Source organism: Macaca mulatta, chromosome 17 (assembly GCF_049350105.2).
Source record: "Macaca mulatta isolate MMU2019108-1 chromosome 17, T2T-MMU8v2.0, whole genome shotgun sequence".
Taxonomy (NCBI): domain Eukaryota; kingdom Metazoa; phylum Chordata; class Mammalia; order Primates; family Cercopithecidae; genus Macaca; species Macaca mulatta.
In genome coordinates, this window is record NC_133422.1 from 76,045,746 (window position 1) to 76,070,065 (window position 24,320).

At 33.1% G+C, this 24,320-nt stretch overlaps 1 non-coding gene and 1 pseudogene across 1 annotated transcript; both read left to right on the plus strand.

The window, feature by feature from the left end:
- Positions 1 to 14,835: 14,835 nt before the first annotated feature.
- Positions 14,836 to 14,944, plus strand: LOC114673666 (U6 spliceosomal RNA). Its single transcript, XR_003724429.2, has one exon. It is a non-coding gene; the product is annotated as a U6 spliceosomal RNA (small nuclear RNA).
- A 7,147-nt stretch (positions 14,945 to 22,091) lies between these two features.
- On the plus strand, positions 22,092 to 22,380 carry LOC100428789 (HIG1 domain family member 1A, mitochondrial pseudogene; annotated as a pseudogene).
- The last annotated feature ends 1,940 nt before the right edge of the window (positions 22,381 to 24,320 follow it).

Here is a 24,320-nt window from a genome sequence, read left to right on the forward strand (position 1 = left end):
GACCACTACCATCTAACAAATCTTAAAAGAAATAACCAACATGGTCAAATTGTTTCACATGACTATCTCATAAAGATGAAGAAAATGTATGGGAGTACAGAAGTACTGAAGATCTAAAAAGGTAAGATTCACAATGTCTGGCGTCCTATACAAAATTATCAGGCATGCAAAGAAGCAGGAAAATATCACCCATAAGAAGAAAAACCGTTCATTGTAAACTAACTCAGGACTGACATAGATGTTAGAATTAGATAGGATATTAAAGGTTATTGTAATTATACTCCACAGGTTTAAAAAGTCAAGCACTGACACAAGATATTTTTTAGAAAACTCAAATCATACTTACAGGGAGCAAAATTACAGTATGTGAGATAAATTGTCCTTATTTGCAGACAACATGATTATCTCTGTACAAAATTCAACAGAGTTTACAAAAAAGCTGCTAGAAATGAGTTTAGCAAGGATGAGAGATAAAAAAAATCAATACATAAAAATCAGTGGTATTTCTAGGCACTATTAATGCTACTTGGGAAAAAAGTAGCATTTACGAAAGTATAAAACATGAAACACTTCAGGATAAATACAATAAATAATATGATAAACCTGCATATTGAAAAATACAAAACAATTTAAGGTACATAAAGAAAACATTAATGAATGGAGAGGTAAACCATATTAAAGATTAATGAAAAAACTCTTTATTGTTAGGATACCAAGTGTCCCCAAATATATCTGTAGATTTAATACAATCCCAATCAAAAGCTCAGTAGACCTTTTTTTTTTTTTTGGTGTGGAAATTGACAAACTGAATCTAAAATGCATGTGAAAATTCAAAGGAATTAAAATGCCTAAATAACTTGAAAAGGCAGAATAAACTTTAAGGAGAAACACTACCTGATTTCAAGACCTAATAGAAAGCTAAAACAATCAAGAAAATATTAAGTAATTGGCATGAAGTTAGAAAAATATTGTCTGGAAAGAAAAGAGCTGTGATAAAAAGGATAAGGATGTGTTATAGAATTTTTCAAGGGGAATATCTTCTCCAAAGAAACTAAAATACTAAAAACGAATATTAGGTTCTGCCTGGACAGCAGTAGACAAAACAGTGATAATCTTGGCCTTACGGAGCTGATAATGTAACAGAGATAACACTGCACAGCTCAGGGAAGTGACTATGATTATACATGAAAAAAAAAAAGGAAACAAACTCTTTGCACACAATGGTGTATCGTTAATTAAATAAAAACTTGAATAAATAAAAAGAGTTTATCAGTCGTCTTTGGGGATGGAAATTTTTGGAAAAGATTACACTTCCTTTTATTCAAATGGATAGAAAAAAAACAATGTATTGATTATCTGGTAAACCCTGGGAACTATTTATTCTTTATGTAAATTGTAGTGCCATCATGTATATTATTGCTGAGTTTTGTGACTATCTAGATGAGCAGAGGATTAAATTGAATTGCATTTATTGATTTTATTCATGAGTGGCTCATAGGTCGTACAGCATAGAAATAGTCCATATATGGTGAAATTAAAAAAAAAAAAGATAGTATTTTGCAGCTGCATAAAGTAGTATTAGTATTTTGCATGCATAAAATGGTTATAAGTCTCTTTAAATTAATATTTCATTCTTCAGTGTTTTAGCCAGTTTAGGCCGCTATAACAAATGTCATAGATTGGGTGGCTTAAACAACAATTTGCTTCTCACAATACTGGAGCTGGGGAATCAAGTTCAATTCCTCATGAAGGCCTCTTCCTGGTTTGCAGTGGGACTACATACGATTTTCTGTATTATCACATTAGAAGGTGGTGGGGAGAGAAAGATCTGGGGTCTTGAATCCCATCACGGGGCCTCACTCTCATGATCTCATCTAAACTTAGTGACCTCCTGAAGGTCACATCTCTGACCACCATCACACTAGGGGGTTAGACGTCAACATTTGAGTGTTTTTTATTTTTATAAACTTAAGGGGTACAAGTGCAGTTTTTATGTTTTTTTGTTTTGTTTTGTTTTTCTTTTTGTCGTTGTTTGTTTGTTTTGAGATGGAGTTTTGCTCTTGTTGCCTAGGCTGGAGTGCAATGATGCAACCTCGGCTCACTGCAACCTCTGCCTCCCGGCTTCAAGCAATTCTTCTCCCTCAGTCTTCCAAGTAGCTGGGATTACACGCACGCACCACAACGCCCAGCTAATTTTGTATTTTTAGTAGAGATGAGGTTTCACCATGTTGGTCAGGCTGGTCTTGAACTCCTGACCTCAGCTGGCCCACCCACCTTGGCCTCCCGAAGTGCTGGGATTACAGGCCTGAGCCACCGTGCCCAGCCCAGTTTTTGTTACATGAACATCTGGTGTGTTGGTGATGTCTGGGTTTCCATTGTTACTACCAATCGAATAATGTATATTGTACCCATGAAGTAATTTCTCATCCCTCACATCCCCTCCCCGACCCTCCCACACTCCATGTCCCTGTTAGCTCCCACCTGTAAGTGACAACATGCAGTTTTTGACTTTCTGTCTTTGAGTTGTTTCACTGAAGATAATGGCCTCCAGTTCAACATTCAGTCCATAGCAGGTTTCTATAATCGCTAATGATAGTTGCAAATACTCAAAGCTGATTTGTGTTACGTATTGGGCCTCCTGTTGTGGTACTATCCCAATTCCTAACTGTACCTCTTTCTTTCTTTCCTCTTTATGTTGTAGTTTTAATGAGTAAAACTTGTGGAAGGCTCAATATCTTTTACACAGTAATTAAGATAATCCTACACGTGCTACAAGTTGTTAATAAATTACATTAAGTAAGGGAAGGGGCCATTGTGTGTCAGATATGAAGTAGATAGCCTTAAATATAAATTTACTGTTGATTTTAGAAAATATTTGACCATATTACTGACAAAGCACCTCAAGCTTTCTTTAGAGGTAAAACCTTAGCATTACTAAAATACAATATGCATTCTATTTGCTGTAGAATTTTCCAATTCATGATAAATTATTAGTACACACTTTGCATTACAACTAGCATGGATATGAAACCCAGACCCAGAAAATCCTTCCTGGTTCGTGGATCTGCCTATTTTTTTTTTTTAAAGTCACTGCTGTTGAACACACACATTCCTTTGTTGGTAATGCCATCCTCACTTCCATTCTCTAACTGATGTTTTCCTACTCATCTTCACATATTTTATTTATTTTGTTTCTAGAGAAAGAAAATTACACTTATCTATTTGCTTCCATTTTCTTTACAAATCATTGTTATAATACTTATTTCATGGTTGTAAATTTTTAACAGCATTTTAATGTGTTGGGGGCTACATAAAGGCAGAACACTATGTTTTGTTAAGGTGTGTTTGCTGAAACGTCAAAAGTGTTTCTGGCACAAGAAGTTAGTCATTCAATGCTACTAGTAGATGGAAATACTGGCTAAATGATAACTATTGTTGGATGATGTTTGCTAAAGAAACAGTTTGGTAATAAGATTGTTTTTAATACGTGTTTAGATAAGCAGACACATTCCACGTATTTTGAGGGGAGAAATGTCTACGCTTTTTGGAATATATAATTTTGAGAAACATTTTGTAATTTAAAGAAGTTATTTTTCTGTTTTAGAAATACCTACCAGAATCTTATACATGTTCCATCTTCCTAACAACTTATTATGCATTTGTCCTCTGAGGGATAGAAAACATCCTTTAAAGATTAGAATCAGTTTATATATTCAGGTATTTCAGGAAGTTCAGCAAGAAGGCAGAAAGTAGTACATTTAATTAGAGAACTATAGTCATTTCTAGGAGTTTCAGGTAGATATTATTTTTATAAAGCAGAATCTCATAAAAGACAATATGAGACTTCTGGGTAAATAAAAATGATCAATGAAACCAAAATACTTTTTACAGTGTAGACCAGAATGTGTATTCAGTGTAATTACCCAAATATAAACAACAGAATGGAACCAATTTCCAAAACTTAGTCTGCAATTCAGTCAGCATTTATGCACTTTCCTAGCAATCATTATAATAGCCCCACTTTCATTATATAATATTTGCAAAGGGATGTCTTTTGTGCAGAACTTGATTGAGCTATTTAGATTAAAACTATAATTACAAATTGCTTTATCAAGTTTATAATCCTCTGATGAGAAGAATGAGTTATTTACTAACCATTCTAATGACCTCACTGCTCACATAGACATTTTTGGCAAACCTTCAAGGTAAGATTCACCAAAATTCAGAAACACATAATATTGTAGTTAATAAGCAAACTAAGCCTGGAATATAAATATATCCATCCAAATAGCAGAATTTTACAGAGACTATGGATGTCTCTGGTTTTATGAGTAGATTCTTTTATTGAAATATTTGTTTTTACATTGAATTATATTAATATTTGAACCATATTTTAAAAATCAAAAGATGATTTAGCTATGTAATAATCAACTGCAGTGTTTTATTATTTCAACTGCTAGTTTTTCTTCCTCAAAGATGTCAAATTTTAATTATGCCCAGTGTATTCTAAACATAGGAAGAAAGAGAAAGGATTAAAATAGCTATTACATTAAATAATGCCTATCCTTCCCAATTAAATGTAAGTTATTTGAAGTAATGAATCCTTTTTTGTTTGACTTGATATTCAGAGTTTTGAGAACAATGCCTGGCACGTAGCAGGTAATTAGTAAATGCCTTGTTTACTAAGTGAATGACTGCATTTTTATCAATTAAATTTCAAATGAAATACTCAAGCAAAATATATAAATGGTGTTGCTAATGGAAACAAATATTTTAGTTTAAAATTGTAATGAAGCTTTGTGGACTCCAAATCATTTTATTACTGGACAAAATAATTAACTATAGAAAACACAAAAGTCTATAGAAAGTAGAAATGGCAGAGTGCTCTTTAATACAAATCTTGTCTTTTACGTAAAACCACTTAAATCTCCAAGACTTACAACATGGATTTTGTTAAATGGTCATAACATGTGTGAATCCCTCATTAATATTTGGAAATAACTCTGAAGAAACATATTGATTCTATTTATATATGCATTCATATTGAGTGTGCCATTCTTTCCATACTACTTCAAAGAGAACATTATTTTTTTCTTAGAGTATTAATGAGCTTCTTAATACTTATTAAGGAGTAAGTAAAATTGGATATCTGAAAATAATGCTTTTCCGTTAAAAAGTTTGGTTCAGCAAATGAGAGTCTACTTTCTTGTTCAGTTCTGCTCAGTTTTGCCTGTTACAGAACAAACACATTTGGGTTTTAAATATATTTTGTCTAGAATGCTTTTAAGCAGTCAGTGATCATCTCCTTGCAATTATCCTCTTCTGTATTTCTAACAAAGTAATTTCAGGTTTCTTTGAAATGTTGTCTGGCCTTTTTTTCTTCTATTTAAGTTTGTGATTTGAATTGCGTTTTCTGGCTAGGCTGATTCTATTTCCCTGAGTTCAACTCTCCAGTAACATTTTTAAGTGTATCTAAGCTTACATTCCAAGGTGAATAAGATTACTGTTGACAGTCTAACTTCTATGTTAAAAATTTCAGACACAATAGAGAATTGGCATGCCATAGTTTTAGCCTAAAGTTGTGTTTATATAGTTTTTTACTCAGATGATCAATTATTTTGAGCAAAATATGCCTTTGAAGAAAGTAAAACAGACATTTCATGAATAAATTAATAACCTTATACCGAGAACTTTCATTAACTGATTTTTACTTGTGTTATTATGCTCTTGCATTGCTACAAAGAAACATCCAAGGCTAGGTAATTTACAAATAAAAGAGGTTAAATGGGCACATGATTTTGCAGGCTTTAAAAGAAGCATGATTTTGGTATCTGTTTCTGGTGAGGCCTCAGGAAGCTTACAATCATGGTTAAAGGTGGTAGGGAGCCAGAATCTCACGTGGTCAAAGGAGGGGCAAGAAAGAGTCAGGGGAGATGCCACATTCTTCTAAATAACCAGACCTTGTGAGAACTCACTCACTATCTTGAGGACAGCACCAAGCCAGTCATGAGGGATTTGCCACCATGTCCCAACACCTCCCACCAGGCCCCACCTCCAACATAGGCAATTACATTTCAACAAGAGATTTGGAGGAGACAGATATCCAAATGATATAACTACCATTTTGATTGTGAAGCTCTTCTTTGTTTGACATTAGATGAACAGAAAGATGAATGAGAAACTGTCATTTTTTTTTTCTTTCTGGGACAGTGGCTCCTGCCTGTAATCCCATCACTTTGGGAGGCTGAGGCAGGAGGATTACTCGAAGCCAGGAGTTTAAGGCCAGCCTGGTAAAAATTGTGAGACTCTCCCTCTAAAAGAAAAAAAAAAAAAAAACCAGCCAGGTATGGTGTTGTGCAAATGTAGTTTCAGTTATTGAGAGACTGAGGCAGGAGGATTGCTTGAGCCCAGGTGTTCAAGGTTGCAATGAGCCATGATCACATCACTACACTCCAGCCTGGGCAACAAAACAAGACACTGTAACCAAAAAGAAGACATTATCATTTTTCAGGATAGGAATACACATAATGGAGAAAACTACATATTAACAACTGACTACAGTAAAATGTGTTTCACTATGACGTACTGAAAATTAAAGTTTACTGTAGTCTCTCTCTGAGATGGCAAGAGGAAAATCCTCAGAAAGGTGGTATGATGACTTTTTAAACTTGGATTTCAAAGATAAGTGCATATACCATTTGTTTTCAAATATTTTATAGACTATACATAACTTAGCACTTGGTCACAAACTCTGTATAAAGAAATGTTTCCATTCATTATATCAACATTCAGTGCATTAGAGAAAAGGCCAGCATTACATACAATTTCCCAGTCATGAGTGTATAACTTTCTAATGACTAGCAGTTAGGGGAGTAAGGGCCTCTCCATATTATAAGGATATGAATGCCCAGTGGAGAGGGAAATTTCTTGCAGTTTGCATCTTGCATGTTTTAATGATGCTTTCAGCCCAAATTGACTCTAAAATTAGCTTTCATTAAAAAAACCAACTAATAGGAAAAGACTGGGCCCAATATTGACAAGCCATGATTGAACAGATTTATTAAAATCTCAGATGTGACCAGACGCACATCTTGAGACGTGATTTACAGGTCCTAGGAGCACAATCCGATGAGCAGTGATACGGCTTCAGGGAGATATCAATTTGCTGCCAATCCTTTCTCCTTTTTTCTCTTGTGCACTAAACTCAATAAATACTGCTGTTTTACTTGTACATAAAGATTCATGGTATATAGAGTTTTCAGACATGTTGAAAAATACAGGAAAGAAAGAAAGAATTTTAATGGGATGTGTATATTATTGATGGAGCTAGTTCTGAAGCCATTTCTTGTTGTTGGCAAGAGGATAAAGTAAGAGCGGACTAAGTTTAATATATTGTTTCTACTTCCTTGAGCTCTGAAAAAATAAGATCTTGGATAAGGGCTTTAAAAATAAGCACAGCATTTAATTGCTTTTGCAAAGAAAATCTTTCATGTTGATAGCCATAAATATTAATGAGTTATAAGAATAGAAAATGAGATAATGAGAATAGAAGCCTTCATCAGAATAACAATGCATGAAAACCAATTTTGGGACTTCAAATTCCAGCCCCGTTTGGGTAACTTTTACTTTGCTAACCTCCTACTGAAAGCAACTATGAAAGCTGGATAAAGAACATAAAACAACTGCTTGAATTCTTCATTATATAATCCAGGCAACCTGAACTTTAGTGGTCAAAAGAACAGAGAAAACGGAAATGCAGTATGTTGAGATTTTCAAATTAGTCTCTTTGACTCTTTCGTTGGGTAAGTTCCTTTTTTTTCTTATTTGCACATCAAATAGGGCAATTGCCCTTTTACCTTGCTTTAAGAGGAACATGGTAGTCTAGAAACACGAAATATTTGTTCTAACTAGAAGACAGAGACTGGCATTTTGGAGTTCCACGGACACCAGGAGTTGTTCAGAAAGATCCTGAACTACAGAGTGAGGCTAACCTACTAAAATTCACAGAGGTAAAAATTAAAAAATAAAGAAATAAACAAAGTGAACTTCTATATTTTTTCCAGAAGAAAACTCCCAACACAGATAGTTTAATCAGTTATATTTACCAACACTTTAAGAAAGAATTAACACCCATCTTAAACTCTCTAGAGAAGACAAATTAAAAAATAAAGCATCTCTTAATTTTTTTTAAGAGGTAAGTGTAATAATGACCAAAACAATAAAAACACTGTAAGAAAAGAAAAATTATATCAGCATTTTACTTGAAATCAGATGCACAAATGTCTATAGAAGTTTTAGCAAATTAAATAAAGTACAACATAAAAAAATTATATATCATGATTAAGGTGAGTTTATCCCAATTCATTTTTCATTTAATTTTCAAAAAGTCAATAAATTTTAGTATACCCACAAAATAAAGGGAAATCTATCAATAAATGCAAAGACATTTGACAAAAATCATGATAAATCAAAAATTGGTTTACTCATGATTAAATATCTCAGAAAACTGAAAATAAAATTGAACTTTTTAAATCTGATGAAGTATAACCAATAGCTAATAAGGCAAAACTAGCATCAGTGATTAAAACCTGCAAATCTTTCCTCTTAGATAAATTACATAAACATGTCCACTACCACAATTCTAGTCAACAATGCAGTTAGGATAGCAAATAAAAGACACATATAAATATTGAAATGGAATAAATTAAACTATCCACATTCAGTTAAAATCTCCAAAGGAAAATGAAGACAATCTATAAAAATTTAAAATAATTGTATTAGTTGTTTGATTAAAAGTTAATATACAAAAAATTAATTGTATTTTCACATTTTAGAAAAATCAGATAAGCCATTGACCATATCATTAGAAGCATAAAAATTTACATTGCCTTTATATGGAAAACTGTAAAACATAATTGAGTGACTTTAAAATTATAAATAACAAGATGAAAATTTTACACTTATAGATCAAAAACTCTATATTGTCAAGGCTTCCTGAAATGATCTGTTGAACAAAACCTAATGAAAACAGTGGCAGTTTTTTCAAAATCATTTTAAATGTACATAAAAGTCAAAATGGCTAAGATTGCCAAAATACTTTTGAAGACAAACAAAGCTTAATATTTACACTGCCAAATTTCAAGTCCTTTGGTTGAGATGCAGTAATTAAAGAACTGTCTTACTAGTGAAAGAATACATAGATACAGGTATGTAACAAGATGGAAAAAACAACCTAATATATATGTGATCACCAATTGTATAACAAAGTACGGCAATGACACCGCCATGGCTTGAAGCAGAAGTGTTATTTTCAATAAATCTGTGATTTTTAACTTGAATTCTAGGATATCAAATTAAAGGGACTCATGGACTTGAGTGGGAAAAAATTACAACTTAACCTCTGCTAATCTCTAAGCAAGGTTTATTATTCCTTTCACATATGAATATAGGCAGCAAATAGATTTAGTACTAGCAGTACTTGGAAATTGTTACCAATAAAAATCACAGATTTTTCAGTTTTTGAAGAAATCTTGAAATGCCATTTCAACTTATGGTATTTGAAAAGTTAAATTAGCTATCAGACTTGCTGCTGAATATTTCTATTATTTAAATTTTCTTTCCCTCCCTTCCTTCCTTCCTTCCTTCCTTCCTTCCTTCCTTCCTTCCTTCCTTCCTTCCTTCCTTCCTTCTTTCTTTCTTTCTTTCTTTCTTTCTTTCTTTCTTTCTTTCTTTCTTTCTTTCTTTCTTTCTTTCTTTCTTTCTTTCTTTCTTTCCTTCTTTCTCAAAGTCTCAATCTGTTGCCCAGGCTGGAGTGCAGTGGTGCGATTGATCTAGGCTCACTGCATCCTCCACCTCCCATACTCAAGCGATTCTCCTGCCTCAGCCTCCCGAGTAGCTGGGATTATAGGTACGGCACAGTCACACTCGGCTAATTTTTGTATTTTTAGTAGAGACGTGATTTCACCGTGTTGGCCAGGCTGGTCTTGAACTCCTGACCTCAGGTGATCCGTCTGCATTGACCTCCCAAAGTGCTGGGATTACAGGCTTGGGCCACCATGCCCAGCTAATTATTTTTCATATTTAAAAATCTTATTCTACTAAGACATCCTTAGCTTTCTTTTTATTTCCAATAGATTTAATGTTACAAATATATATGAGGATATTGGATCAATTTGGTATACTTAAGGTAAACAAACAAAAGACCAAAAAATATATATTTCCCTAATTAACATGGTACACAGAAAAGTGTTTCCAGATGGACTTACATCTTTTTTTTTTTTTTTTTTTTTTTTTTTGAGACAGAGTTTCACTCTTGTTGACCAGACTAGTGCAATGGTGCGATATCGGCTCACTGCAACCTCTGCCTCCCGGGTTCAAGCGATCCTGCCGCAGTCTCCTGAGTAGCTGGGATTACAGTCATGCGCCACCAAGCCCGGCTAAAATTGTTTTTTAGTAGAGACGGGGTTTCTCCATGTTGGTCAGGTTGGTCTTGAACTCCCGATACCAGGTTATCTGCCCACCTCTGCTTCCCAAAGTGCTGGGATTACAGATGTGAGCCACTGCGCCTGACCTTGGATTTACATCTAAATATAAAATTAGATCAATAAAGCTTTTAGAAGATAACATAGGGTAATATTATAAGGAACTTGCCAGTGGCACCCTTTTTACTTGAACAGAAAAAAAAAGCACTATACAAAAAAACAATTACCAGTAAATTGGACCATTTTAAAGTGAGTAGGTCTAGTCATCAAAGGGCATATTAAGACTGCGAAGAGTCAAGTCAGAAGATTAAAAAAATATAGACAACATAATATTTGATATTTAATTTTTCTCAGAAAGCATTTAAAAACTTTTCAAAATAATAAGTAAAAGAAGACAAAGAGCTCAATAAAAAATGGGCAAAGGGTTTGAACAGGTGTTCATCTAAGTGTCTTCCCAACGGGTCCTAAGCTTACCAAAAGATGTTCAAAGTTATCAGTCATCAAAGTGCAAATCTAAACACAATGAGACATATGCCAGCAGCATATCTACTATTACTTTCTTTTTCTTTTTAAAGTACTATAATAATCAAGCATCAAAAACATATGGAGCAACTTGAACTCTTCAAGTCCTATTGATGAAAGGGGAAGTTAGAAAAAAAAATTAGAAAAATGTTTTGCAGTATCTCCTAAATTTGAACTATGCGTTTTCTATGACCCAGACCTTTTAGTCTTAAATAGAAATGCTTACATGTGTTCAACAAAGGACATTGACCAGAGTGTTGATGCTGAATTCATTATATATCTAAACTAGAAAAAAATAGTCCATCATAGCTGAATGTATAAATAAATCCTATTATATTCATATAATGAAAATTAGCTTGATAATGGAAACCATTATTTGAATCACTTAACAATTAAAAAAAGTTTTATTGATAAACTGGCAAAATGAGCTAGACACACAAGAAACTTTATGATTTATGTTATGTAAAATTCAAAAGCAGACTTTTTTTTTTTGTTTTTTTTGAGACGGAGTCTCGCTCCGTCGCCCAGGCTGGAGTGCAGTGGCCAGATCTCAGCTCACTGCAAGCTCTGCCTCCCGGGTTTACACCATTTTCCTGCCTCAGCTTCACGAGTAGCTGGGACTACAGGCGCCCGCCACCTCGCCCGGCTAGTTTTTTGTATTTTTTTGTAGAGACGGGGGTTTCACCGGGTTAGCCAGGACGGTCTCGATCTCCTGACCTCGTGACCCGCCCGTCTTGGCCTCCCAAAGTACTGGGATTACAGGCTTGAGCCACCGCGCCTGACCGCAAATTTTACTTATTATGTTAGAAAACTGAATTATGGTTAACTCTGGAATGGAGTTGGCATGAAAGAAGTTTCGTAGATGTTCCATATCATTCTATATCTTGACCAATGTGGTCACTATAAGGGTGTATACATGTGTTTTAAAATAAACATTAAGTTTTACAGTAAGGTTTGCAAACTTACATGCAGTAACAAACATGAATGTTTGTTTCAATAAAAACATTTCATCTACTTAATACCAGCCAATATCCGTTTATATGAAAACAATAGAAAACTTACCAACTCATTTTTCATTAAACTGCCAAATCAAGATGATCCTATCAGACATATATTCTATAATAAGAATGTAATAAAATTTTCTACATTTTTAATGAAAATGGAGTAAGTGAACAGAGCTTAAACTGTCGATAAACAAATATTCTTAGAAACTAGGTAAAGAGTTGGAAGAACTGTTATGTCTATAGAAGCTGAAACTAAACAGAAGGCAAATTAAGAGATTGCCTACTGCTTTAGTTGCAAATTTACTGTGCTTGTAGCACAATAAATTATTCAATTTACCCCAAATTATTGACTGATTGTTGTGTCCTTAGCACTGTTAGGTACTTTAGATCAGCACGGTGCCTTCTGATTATCTGGCAAGACTTCAGTCCCAATCTGTTATCTGAGTTCAGAAGGGACAGGTCAGGCTACAATTTTTAGACTACATATACCAATTTCAGACTCAATAAAAAAGTGACTCTTTCAATATTTTTATTAACTGTGTAGAAGATATCTAAAAGACCTTGAACCCAATCACTGACACATCAGATATGTAACAAAAGAAACAGAAATCCCAATTCAGAAAAATAGAGAGTGAGTCAAGGATTATTCAGGCATAGACAAATAACCATTGAAAGTATTTTTCATGCTGGGGTTTCCATTAGATCTTAGAAACTCCTATTATCAGTTAGATTCTCAAACCTCTGAAGTAATAACATGTATTTTCTTCAATCAACTCTTCTGTGTAATGTGTGAGCAGAGGATCCTAACAGCCTATTTCATATTGGGAAAGAAGGGCTAAGGAAGAAGGATCTACCTAGGTTATGGCAAATGCCAATACTAAACCTGTCACTGGTCTTTAAACAAATACGTACATGAAAGGAGAAAGAAAAGAGATATGAAAATTTAGCAACATAAACAAAGAAGAATATAGAACTCGAGGTATGAAGTACAATGCACTTTTGAAACAAAGATCACAGGAATGTGGTGTATAAACTTTAGCAAGCATCTATGTATACTTTAAAATTTTACGTAAATTTGGATTCTAAAAGTACGTGGGTAGTATAAAAAGAGTTTATTGAGATCCATGAAAATTTTAAAGAAATACAAATATCAGAATTTTATTAGAAATATTAAGGTTCAGAATCAATTATGTAAAGTATCAGATGATAAATGTGGGACAACACATTTCAATTTGCTCGATAATAGTATAATGATAAAGAACAAAACAGATGAAAAATAATATATAAAGTCATACATCCTCAAGTAGACATTATGAGAAATGGCCTACATCATGTGAATCAGAAGTAGTAACAGAGGCAATAATCACATTTAAAATATGACAAAACTATCTTGAAACAGTCTGTGACTTTCAAAGGTTTGGTACGGATCAGGCAATATAAGGAAGAGGTATAGTGTGGTTAACTTTTTTGAATTTCAAGAAGTAAAGAAAAAAAGGCAGAAAAATAAAAACTCCTTCTACATAGAATGAAAAACCATGGAGGCCTCCGAATTTTTATTGATAATATTAAACTTTGGAAGATAAAATGGTAAATCACTATGTTTCTTGAAGGATTGGATTGGTAACCAAGCACTTCTATGCAAGAAAACTAACTAATATGGGAAGAAGCCAAACAAACGAAATATTAAGTGTGTGTCTACAGGAGTGGCTGCAGGCATATGCCCCAATGTAAAAGGCAGTTTTACATTGTAAAGACATTTACATTTAATGTAATGTAAAAGTTTTACATTTACATTACAATATAAGAGCTGGATCACAATAAGAACTTTAGAAAGTGATAGTCATAGAATACATTTTTTCAATGAATTATGAAATCAGTTCATGTAAAATCACATGTAGACAATTATAAAAATAGTTATGAAATAAGTCAAATATAAATATAACTAAAACAAAAGCTATAAAAGAGTAATAGTAATAGCAATACTAGTGTAACGTTCCTTAATTGTGATATGCTGACATAATGTAGACAATACTTAGAAAATCAGTACACAGAAATAATAAAATTGAATTTTGTTAATCTACCTTGGTATGTGTCAGTATATACTTTATTTCCTTAACTGGGTTATTTAAGAAATATGGACATTTTTGAACTTAGATTTTAAGTTAATACATTTTTAAAATAGTATGAAACTGTACATTTGCAACAAATACAGTAATATAAAAACATATGCTTATGAGAAACTTAGAGAAAAACAATCAGCAACAAAAAGGAACAACAGCAAATGAAAAGCATAAAACAACAGAACTAAGACCAAGTAGATTATTTTGATACTACTACACTGAGAAAATCATTACCCTGGGTCAAAAATTAATATCTACGTGTACGCTATTTACAGAAAATAAATGTAGAACATATCTGCTTTGAAAGTTTAAGGCAATAATGTGGAGAAAAAAATGTGTCCAATAATTGCAAAGCAAAAGTATACTTAGATAATAAATGCTAGATAATGTTAAAGTTAGAACAAAAATATTAACTTAGTCAAAGAAGATCTTGTATTTTTTTAGAGTGTGAACCATAGTGATTATGATGAAAACACACTATAGATTAAATAGAACTCTAGCAGATACAACAAAAAGTGTTAAAAGTTTTAAGAGAAAACCTTAGAAAGGCATTAATATTGAGTCCAGTTTAGCACACATCTCATAAATTGATAGGTCCAGCTCTCAAATATAAACATAACATTGAGTTTCTGATAACAATCAAAATGTACTGATCTATACTTTTTGTTTCCACAGCATTAATAGAAGATTTGTTTCAATAAGATCAATGTGCTTGCCTCTGTAGCACATATACTAAAATTGGAAGGATGCAGAGAAGATTAGCATGGCCCCTGCCCAAAAAGCTAAAAATGAAAATTAAAAAAAAAGAAGATCAACTAATACAAACCAGTGGTAACCTCACGAAATTACAGAATTATATAGCCAAATTTTTTGATTGGGATACATACCACTATACATTAATAACAAAGATGAAAAATGATCACAATGATGTCTATGAATTGATATGGAGGGATTCTCAGGATATATGGTTAAATAGAAAAAAGAAATGTGTAAAATAGTATCTACAGCATGCTACCTTTTGTATATACACTCGTGAAAGTCCTATGTGGCATCTTCTTTCAATACAAGACTATTTGTCTACCTTGAAAATTTGTCGTTTAGTGTAGCCGCTTTCATCAATTATGTTAGCTGGATCTAAGTAATTTGCTGTACCTTCTATATCAGCACTGTTGCTTGACCTTGCACTTTTATGTTATGAAGATGGCTCCTTCCTTAAACTTCATGAACTAACCTCTGCTAGCTTCAAACTTTTCTTCTGCAGCTCACTTCTTTCAGCCTTCATAGAATTGCAGAGACATAAGATGTTTCTCTGGATGAGGCTTTGGCTTAAGGAAATACTGTGGCTGGTTTGATCTATCCAGACAACTCAAACCTTTCTCTATATCAGCAATAAGGCCATCTTATTTTCTTATAATTCTTGTGTTCACTGGAGTAGCACTTTTAATTTCCCTAAGAACTTTTCATTTGCATTTATAATTTAGGTAACTGTATATCCAATTGTTTAAAGACACAAACCAACATTTTCTGATCTGCAACAGTTCAATGATTTTTGAAAAATAGAGCTCCACAGATATGAATTTCTAGATGTAAGTGGACAGTACTGATATCTCCTGATTCAATGCTTTATTTGCATTCAATACTATGAAAAGGAAGACATTACTTATTTGGAAAGTTAGATCCGACTTATGTAGCTCCTCCCACACCTCATGTTTGGCTGTTCCTCATTGATTTTTATATCTCTTTCCCCCTTAAATACCACTGCTTTTGCCTATTTTTCCTCTTTTTAAATTTAATTTTGAACCATGCGAACACACTTCAAAAATGTCTTATCGTATATCTATAATTTTAAACCATTGCATTAATTTCATTTGTTCTTATGCAGTTTGCAATTGGTATTCATAAAAATTTAATTTTCAGCCATCTACAGAATTGTGAGAAAACTGGATATCTTGACTGCTGGAAAGAGGATATTTAAGGAGATAATTTTTACTCCCAACTGTGTCAACACTGGCTTCATTTTTCATCTATAGCAAAAGTTCTACTTAATATGATGAGACTCATTGAAAGTAAGAAAGAAAAAAAAAGATTCATAGAAACGCTAACATTGCAGAACTTGATATCATTTTCTTAAAGCAAAACCTTGATTATTTATAATTACAGCAATGAAGCAAATCATCATCCTTTTATCTCTTTATAATTTATTCACATGTCAATGGTCTACAACTTAACATTAAAACTTTTATTTTTCTAAGAAGCAAATGTGGTCTAAAGTTAATTTCCAATCAATGCTTTTCATAGCTTTTTGGATGCAAACATGCGGAGTCATCAAATTCACAGTTCAGCTTTTGTTCTTTGCTCTTTAATTCTCACATTGTCTTTCTGTGTTAGAGGATCAAAGAAGATTTCTTCAAATAAATGTGCCACATTATAATCCTTTAGATTTAAACCACAGGTTCCCTACTCTGTAGCTAAAGCATCTACTTCTGTAGTAAGCTCTGCTCATTTGGGTACAACTTGAAGAAAATATCTATTAGCCTTTTTCTAAGTGCATTCACAAATTGTTTTTAAACACTTCTATAAAACAGAGAAATAATAACTAGTCTTTAACATTTCTGAAAGAAAACACTTTTGATAATATAAAAATTGTATATTCATGAAAGAAGCAGTGCTAGAGAGGTTAATCACTGCAAAAAGTTTAATTTAAGATGCAATTATGGATCACTCAGTTTGCTTCCTGGGAACCATGAGAATTCTAAATTAAAGTGAGTATAAATTACAGCTGTATTGTGTCCTATTTAATTTACTTATATCATAACAACTTTTTCATATCTAATGTGATATATTATTCAGTCATCTTAGTAAAATGTTGCCTTTTTGTTTGCAGTTTCATGATAATAAAATTGTCTGTTTAAAATTTTTAATAAAAAATAAATTCTTTGTACTTTCTGAAAACAAATGCAACATTAATGTATTACTAAGAAAAAATACCACAAAATTATTACAAATGTTTAAACCCTGTTAACGAAAGACATCTAAAATGACTGTTTCTTTTTGAAAGATCAATTTTAAAAATTAGTATTTTCATAATTTGTTTGATGATGAGCAATTGCTACACATTCTATATATGATTTTCTGTGATAATGGGCAAGGATGCCCTATCTACATAACTTTCTATCTGGTGGTTAGAATATTCTATCTTACAACTGGATTTTCCATGTAGATTTAAAACAATTACCAAGTTTTAAAAGTGACCATTTCCTCAGAATGAGACATATCTTCACAATTTTAATCCAGGACATTACCAATAGTACTACCAGATTTCTCAGCCACTAAACCAGCTTCTCCTCCATCCCCATTGTTTATGCTGCTATTCTAGTTAAATAATGTCTGCCTTGTGGACAGAGAATTCTGCCTTATCATGCTTTTTATGGTACATGCACAGCAAAGGTATTCATCTGGGCACAGAAAGAACAAATAAAATATAATATTAAAATATTTCTTTAAGTTTCTAAACATATAAAATCAGACTTCTAAATGAAAGCAGTTCATTTATTATTCATTAAATTTACTTAATTAACCTCTCTACTGAGTGAAATAAAGTACTCATCTTTCTGAAATAGAGTAATATCTAAAGAAAAGAAGCATATATGAGACAAATTTTTTTCTGAACTTATTAATTTAAACTTGCATGTTTCATGTCTAACTGAATGTGCAGAGACTATTAAAATCAATTCAACCACATTGATTACTAGTGTAAGTATACCATAGCTTTTTCTGCAAGCTATATTTATAATATACATGATTCATATGCCATATTTTAAATAAAACTACACCAAAATGCTACACTTTATCTCTTTTATTAAAGCCTTATGGGAGGTATATCTTTCCTTGTGAATATAGTGGTTTATCAAACGTATTCTATGTGCTTATATGGATATCCTAAAATTCTCTGAATTAGACTCAAATTTTTCCATAAAGCTTCAGGAAACTTAATCATTTTAAAATATGACATTTTCAAGGATGAATCTTGAAAATACTTACAATCCATTTTGATACATGATTTCAGTGAGTGGGTCAGACTAAATAAAATACTTGACACTTGGCATGAACAATGAGATTTGTTGTGGCTTATGAATATTTGAAAATGTGGCTTTTAAAATGAGTTGATCAGTTGTTTCTATGAAGATGATTCATCTGGCAACTTTGAACAGATATGATTTTTTAAAGTAACAAATTTCAGGTAATGTAAACCCAGATTAATTTAGTCAATTAATCACAAAAGTGATTCATACAGCAAATATTTATCAAGTCAAGGAACATCAGAATATGATGATTAGAGTACACACCTCACTTTTAAAAAATAATATGTTTAACAACTAAATTACAACTGTATTGTCAACCATGTTTAAAGAAAGCTTGATAAAAATGTGAAAAAAAAAGGAATTCAATAGGTAAGAGATGTCAGAAGTTGCACACTGTTATCTGAGATACCTGATATCGCTGTGCACCTGGAAATAAAAAGGATGTCCATTTCACAAATTCCCTCCTTGTGATCTCAGACATATACACCGGCTTTATCCTAGAGTGTCATTTGATGGACAGCCGGACTGTCATCCCTCACGTGACAGTTCATTCTGGTTTTCTGTGTTTTTTGTTCTGACTTTTCAGGTTAGGTTGGTAGCTAGGAGCAGCAACGATACAGGCTCGAGTTGTAGAAGTGTACTGACAAGAAGTTGTTTATTGCGAATAAGTGCAGAAGGTCAACAAACCAGAAGTCCAGAAGTAAATTGAGTTTGGAAATCAAGCATAACAGTAAGGCAACTGTCAGGTGATGAACTCAAGGTAGATTGTTATGGAAGGATGAGCTCTCAGGTCTCTCATGAGTGATACCAGAAATGAGCCAAAGCTATTTAGGGAGACGAAAACTCAAGGGTTGGAGTTTCTGCATGCTAGAAGTAACCTAAGTCAAGTTCTAGTCAAGTTTCTATCGGGTCACTGGGGACATCAAATGCCCTTAAATAAGTCCTAGTACAGAAAATTTCTAGGCCATTAGAAAAGAAGTCTGTAAACTAAAATAATAGCTAGAATGGCTCTGAAATTCTGAATAATAGATACTATAAAGGGACTTTTATTTTCTTTAAAAATGACAACATTTGGGTAAATCAATTTTTAAAAAGATGAAATAAATTAAAAATACTATAAATTTGAAATAAATAAAATTTTCTATATCATGGCATATCTAGCTCATAGGCTGGCTCCTTTCATTTAGCCACAAACTCTGGAGGACCTTTATCAGCCATTGAACTAAAATCTATGATAGGAAGCAGTCGTCTTCCTTACTGATATTTTAAACATTAAAAAGTTAAATTTCAGAAAAGTGATTTAAAATTAAACTTTTAGAAATTATATTATAATACCATTGCATACCTGCTTTTGATAATTATTTAATTAAATTAATTTGAATCCAAAGAACTTGTTCTCATTAAGTCCTTTGGAAATTTCATGTATTTGTACTATTTATACAACCTAGGGTGAAGCTTTTCTCTTTAGTTATGATTAAGCTTTTCTAGGTTTTAATGATCAAATGTGTTTTTAAAGGAAACGTAACCTATTCGCCCATTCAAGTTCACACACACACACACACACACACACCCTGAACCAAGGGAAAAAGATCAGATATTTATTGTACTTCAATTGCTCATGGCATTCTAGTGATAGCTAACTACCTGTCCACCAACCCAGTTCTCCCATATTTTTTATCTGCTAACATTTAAAAAGCAAATGGAAATATAATAGAAACAAAAATTGAAATCTGATCAATAAAATCTTAAATTATCATCATTCATGTGTAATTAATTCCATAAATCAATTGGCATACTATCTAAAAACTGTAATCCAATTAATTTAATCCAATTTTATATGACTAATATTGACCAAATAATTAACAATTACTAAAAATAAAGCTCATGACTCATATGCTCTTCTTAGTTATGCTGTATGACAGACCTATTAAGACAATTAACAATTAAATCCTGCCTATCACTCAACCTTGTGTTTTTATTCACTTATTCATCAATTCAAGAAGTATTCTTTGAATAACTAATTTATGTCAGGAGACACAGTAGTGGAAAAAACAGACAAAATTGTGGCCTTTCTAAAATGAGCATTCTACTGGAAGAAGACAGACAACAGGTGAACATTATAACACATTAGACATAAAATATACAGCATCCTTGGTGGTGATCACTGCTTAGACAAAGGAGAATAGGGAATGCTGAGGTGGAGACCGCAATCTGAAATAGGATTATAAAAAAAGGCTTGAGTGAGAATGGGATTTTAGAGCCTAAAGAAGGTGAGAAAATGAGCCTTGCAGATATACTGGAGAAAAGCATTCCCGACAAAAATAACAACTGTAAAGGCCCATTGGCAAGAACTCTGCAACTGAATTCGAGAATCAGCAAATTGTCAGGTTGGAAGAGCAAAAGCGGTAAAAGCACTAAAAATAAAAGAAGGTGAAGACAGCGAAGTAGGAGGAAGGCAAATCATGTGTGGCACATTTTGGATTTCACTCTGGATGATATGAGAAGTTATTTGTGGGTTTTGACTCTAGAGAGTCTAATTTCATTTAACTTTTTTTTTTTTTTTGTTACGGAGTCTCGCCCTGTTACCCAGGTTGGAGTACAGTGGCGCAATCTCGGCTCACGCAATCTCTGCCTCTAGGGTTCAAACGATTCTCCTGCCTCAACCTCCCTATTTTATTTGTTTATTTTTTTTTTTGAGACAAGAGTTTTGCTTTCTCACCCAGGCTGGAGTGCCATGGCCTGATCTCGGCTCAGTGCAACCTCCACCTCCTGGGTTCAAAGAGATTCTCCTGCCTCAGCCTCCTGAGTAGCTGGGATTACAGGTGCTAGCCACCAAACCCAGCTAATTTTTGTATTTTTAGTAGAGATGGGGTTTCACCATCTCGGCCAGGCTGGTCTTGAATTCCTGACCTCGTGATCCGCCCGCCTCAGCCTCCCACAGTGCTGGGATTACAGGCGTGAGCCACCGGGCCCGGCCTCATTTAACTTCTTACAGTTAAGTGCAAGATAATCTTTCCTCACATTTATAGATGGATAGAAGAATGGGGAATAGATGGATAGATAGATATTCCTTAATACTAATATAATAATATGTATTATGAATAATATGTAATTTATATATTGATATGTATTTTACTGAAGTGTATGCATATTAAATGAATTTCATTTTAGTTTCTGAAAAAATCTTAATAAAAGTGTTTTTACACACATACAAATTCCTCTCAGACCTATGCCTCTTTAAAAAAAGGAAACATTAACACAATTTTCACAAAATACATATAGAAAGCATTTATCTCAGCATAATTGAGGTTATGTATGAAAAACCTACAGCTAAAGTCATAATCAAAGAGGAAAGGCTGAAAACTTATTCTCTAAGATCTGATACAAGGCAAAGATGCCTCTCTCTTGCCGTTTCTAGTCACCATAGTACTGAAAGTCCTAACCAGGGGAGTTAGATAAGGAAGAAAAAAAAAAAAGACGTTCAAATTGGAAAGGAGAGTAAAATTCTCTCTTTTTGGAGATGACACGATCATCTATGTAGAGAACCCTAGGAACTCAACAACAACAACAAAAAAAACTGTTAGAAATAAAAATCAAATTCTGTAAACTTACATGATCAAAATCAACACATCAATTTAGTGAAATTTATGTACACTGACAACAGACCTTTCAGAAAAGAAATTCAAAAAACAGTCCCATTTGCAATATTAACAACAACAAAAATACTTAGGAATAAACTTATCCAAAAGGTGAAGGACTGTTACACTGAAAACTGTAAAACACTAATGGAAGAAATTAAAAGAGACACAGATAAAAGGAAAGACATGGAGTGTTCATGAATTAGAAGAGTTAATATTGTTGTTTTCTCACTTTAGGGAGATTCTTCAAGCAATTACTATGCCAACAGACACAGATGTTTCCCTTTCTTCATATGATGAAGATCAGGGACCGAAAAGTTAGAAAAGCTAATGAGGCACCATTTGTCCCCATTGGAATAGCTGATTTCCCAGCAATTGTTGCACATGTGTTATACAAACTGAAAAGCAGGACTAAAGTATCCCTTCATCTGATCCACATGTGGGTGGCAGCTCAAGGCTTTGTTGTGGGAGCAATGACTGTTGGTATGAGCTATTCCACATATCAGGAATTCTGGGAGAAACATAAGCCTTAGACGAAGAGATGCTGTCTTGATCTTGTTGGAGGAGCTTGCTGTAGTTAGACATCTATCTCATTGTTGAAGTTACATGTTAATGTTGAAAATAAACTATTTGAGTGTGTTCAGATTATAACATGGTATTTTGAATACTGAATTCCTTTCTTGCAGGCTAAACTTGCCTGGTGACCAAATTACTAGTGACTAGTTTACTCGCGAGGTCATTCAGGGGAGTCAAGTTAACACAAAAGAAACCCATCACCTAAATGCAATTGATGGTGTTAAAGTGTCCATCTCCTTAAACTGTTAAGATGAAATTCATTCTAAAAAACATAGCAGACCAACCCTAAACCCCAGTTTGCTGAAGAATCTTGTTTTGGATGTTATGTAAGAGTCCTATTTGCCTCAGTTAATCTACCTTTTCTTCTGTCTGTGTTGTGGACTGGCTGGCTCTTTTAAAACTCTGTCAAAAAAGTGCATGGAATATAACTTGTAAAGCCTCCCACAGTTGCAAGTATATATATGTGTGTGTGTGTGTTTAAAGCAAATCTAGAAAGTTTACAGGAGAGCTGCACAGTAGCAGTATTTATTGAAGAATCACAATTGCAAACATAAGAATAATTTAATTATGGGTTCTATTTTTGTTCTTTTGTAATTGCAGAATTACATGTTTGCTTCTGTTAGAATAATTTTTAAATGTCATATTGAAATAGAAATATGCATTTTAAGTGTTCATGCAAAGGTACATGAAGAACACTTTTAAAATGTGTGCACTGTTTATTTTCTCCATAAGAATGTTTAATGTTTAGTTGTAAACATTAAATGAATTACCCATAATGGAATTGCTTAATGATTTGTGAGCAAGTTGATTTGATCACACATTATATGCTAACTTTGATATAATATAGAATGCTTTATTGCACTTGTGAAAAGCTCTTGTCTAACCTGAATTTACATATTTACATTTCATGGTGATAACATGGTATATGTATTGTTATTAAAGTTAGTGGCCCTAAAAAAAGAGTTAACATTGTTAAAATGTCCGTACTACCCATTGATCTAGTTTCAACGCAATCCCTGTCAAAATCCCAATGGCATTCTTAACAGAAATAGAAAAACAACTCTAAAATTCATGTAAAAGAACAAAATACCAAGAATTCAAAAGCAATCCTGAGCAAGAAAAATAAAGCTGGATACATGACATATTCTGATTTCAAAATATATTAGAAAGCTATAGTAATCAAAACAGTATTGTCAGTCACAAAAGACACTTGTAGACCAAAGGAGCAGAACAGAGAGCCCAGAAATACATCCATATGTTTACTGTCAACTGATCTTGGATAAGGGTGCCAAGACACCCTTATCCATAAGGAAAAGGATAGTCTCTTTAATAAGTGGTGTTGGAAAAACTGAATATCTAAATGTGAAAGAGTAAAAGTGAAACCTTATCTTGCATCATATTCAAAAGCCAATTTAAAATTTATTAAGGCTTAAACATAACACATGAAAATGTAAAATTGCTGGAAAAAACGTAGACAATAATCTTATTGACATTGGTCTTGGCAACAGATTTTTGGTCATAACACCAGAAGTACAGGCAGCAAAAGCAAAAATAGACAAGTGGATTGCATCAAACTAAAAAGTCTTTAACACAGCAAAAGAAACAATCAACACGTAAAAATGAAGCCTATAGAATTAGAGAAAATATTTGCAAACGAAATATCTGATAAGGGGTTAATATTCAAGATACAAAAGGAACTCATACAACTCAATAGCAAAACATAAATAAATGAAACAAACAAACAAACAAAAAACAAGAGCAACAACAACAGAATCAATGACCCAACTGAGAACTGGGCAAAGAACCTGAATAGACATTTTCCAAAAGAAGACATACAAATGGCTCAAAAGTATATGACAAGATGCTCAACATCACCAATCATCATGGAAATGCAAAT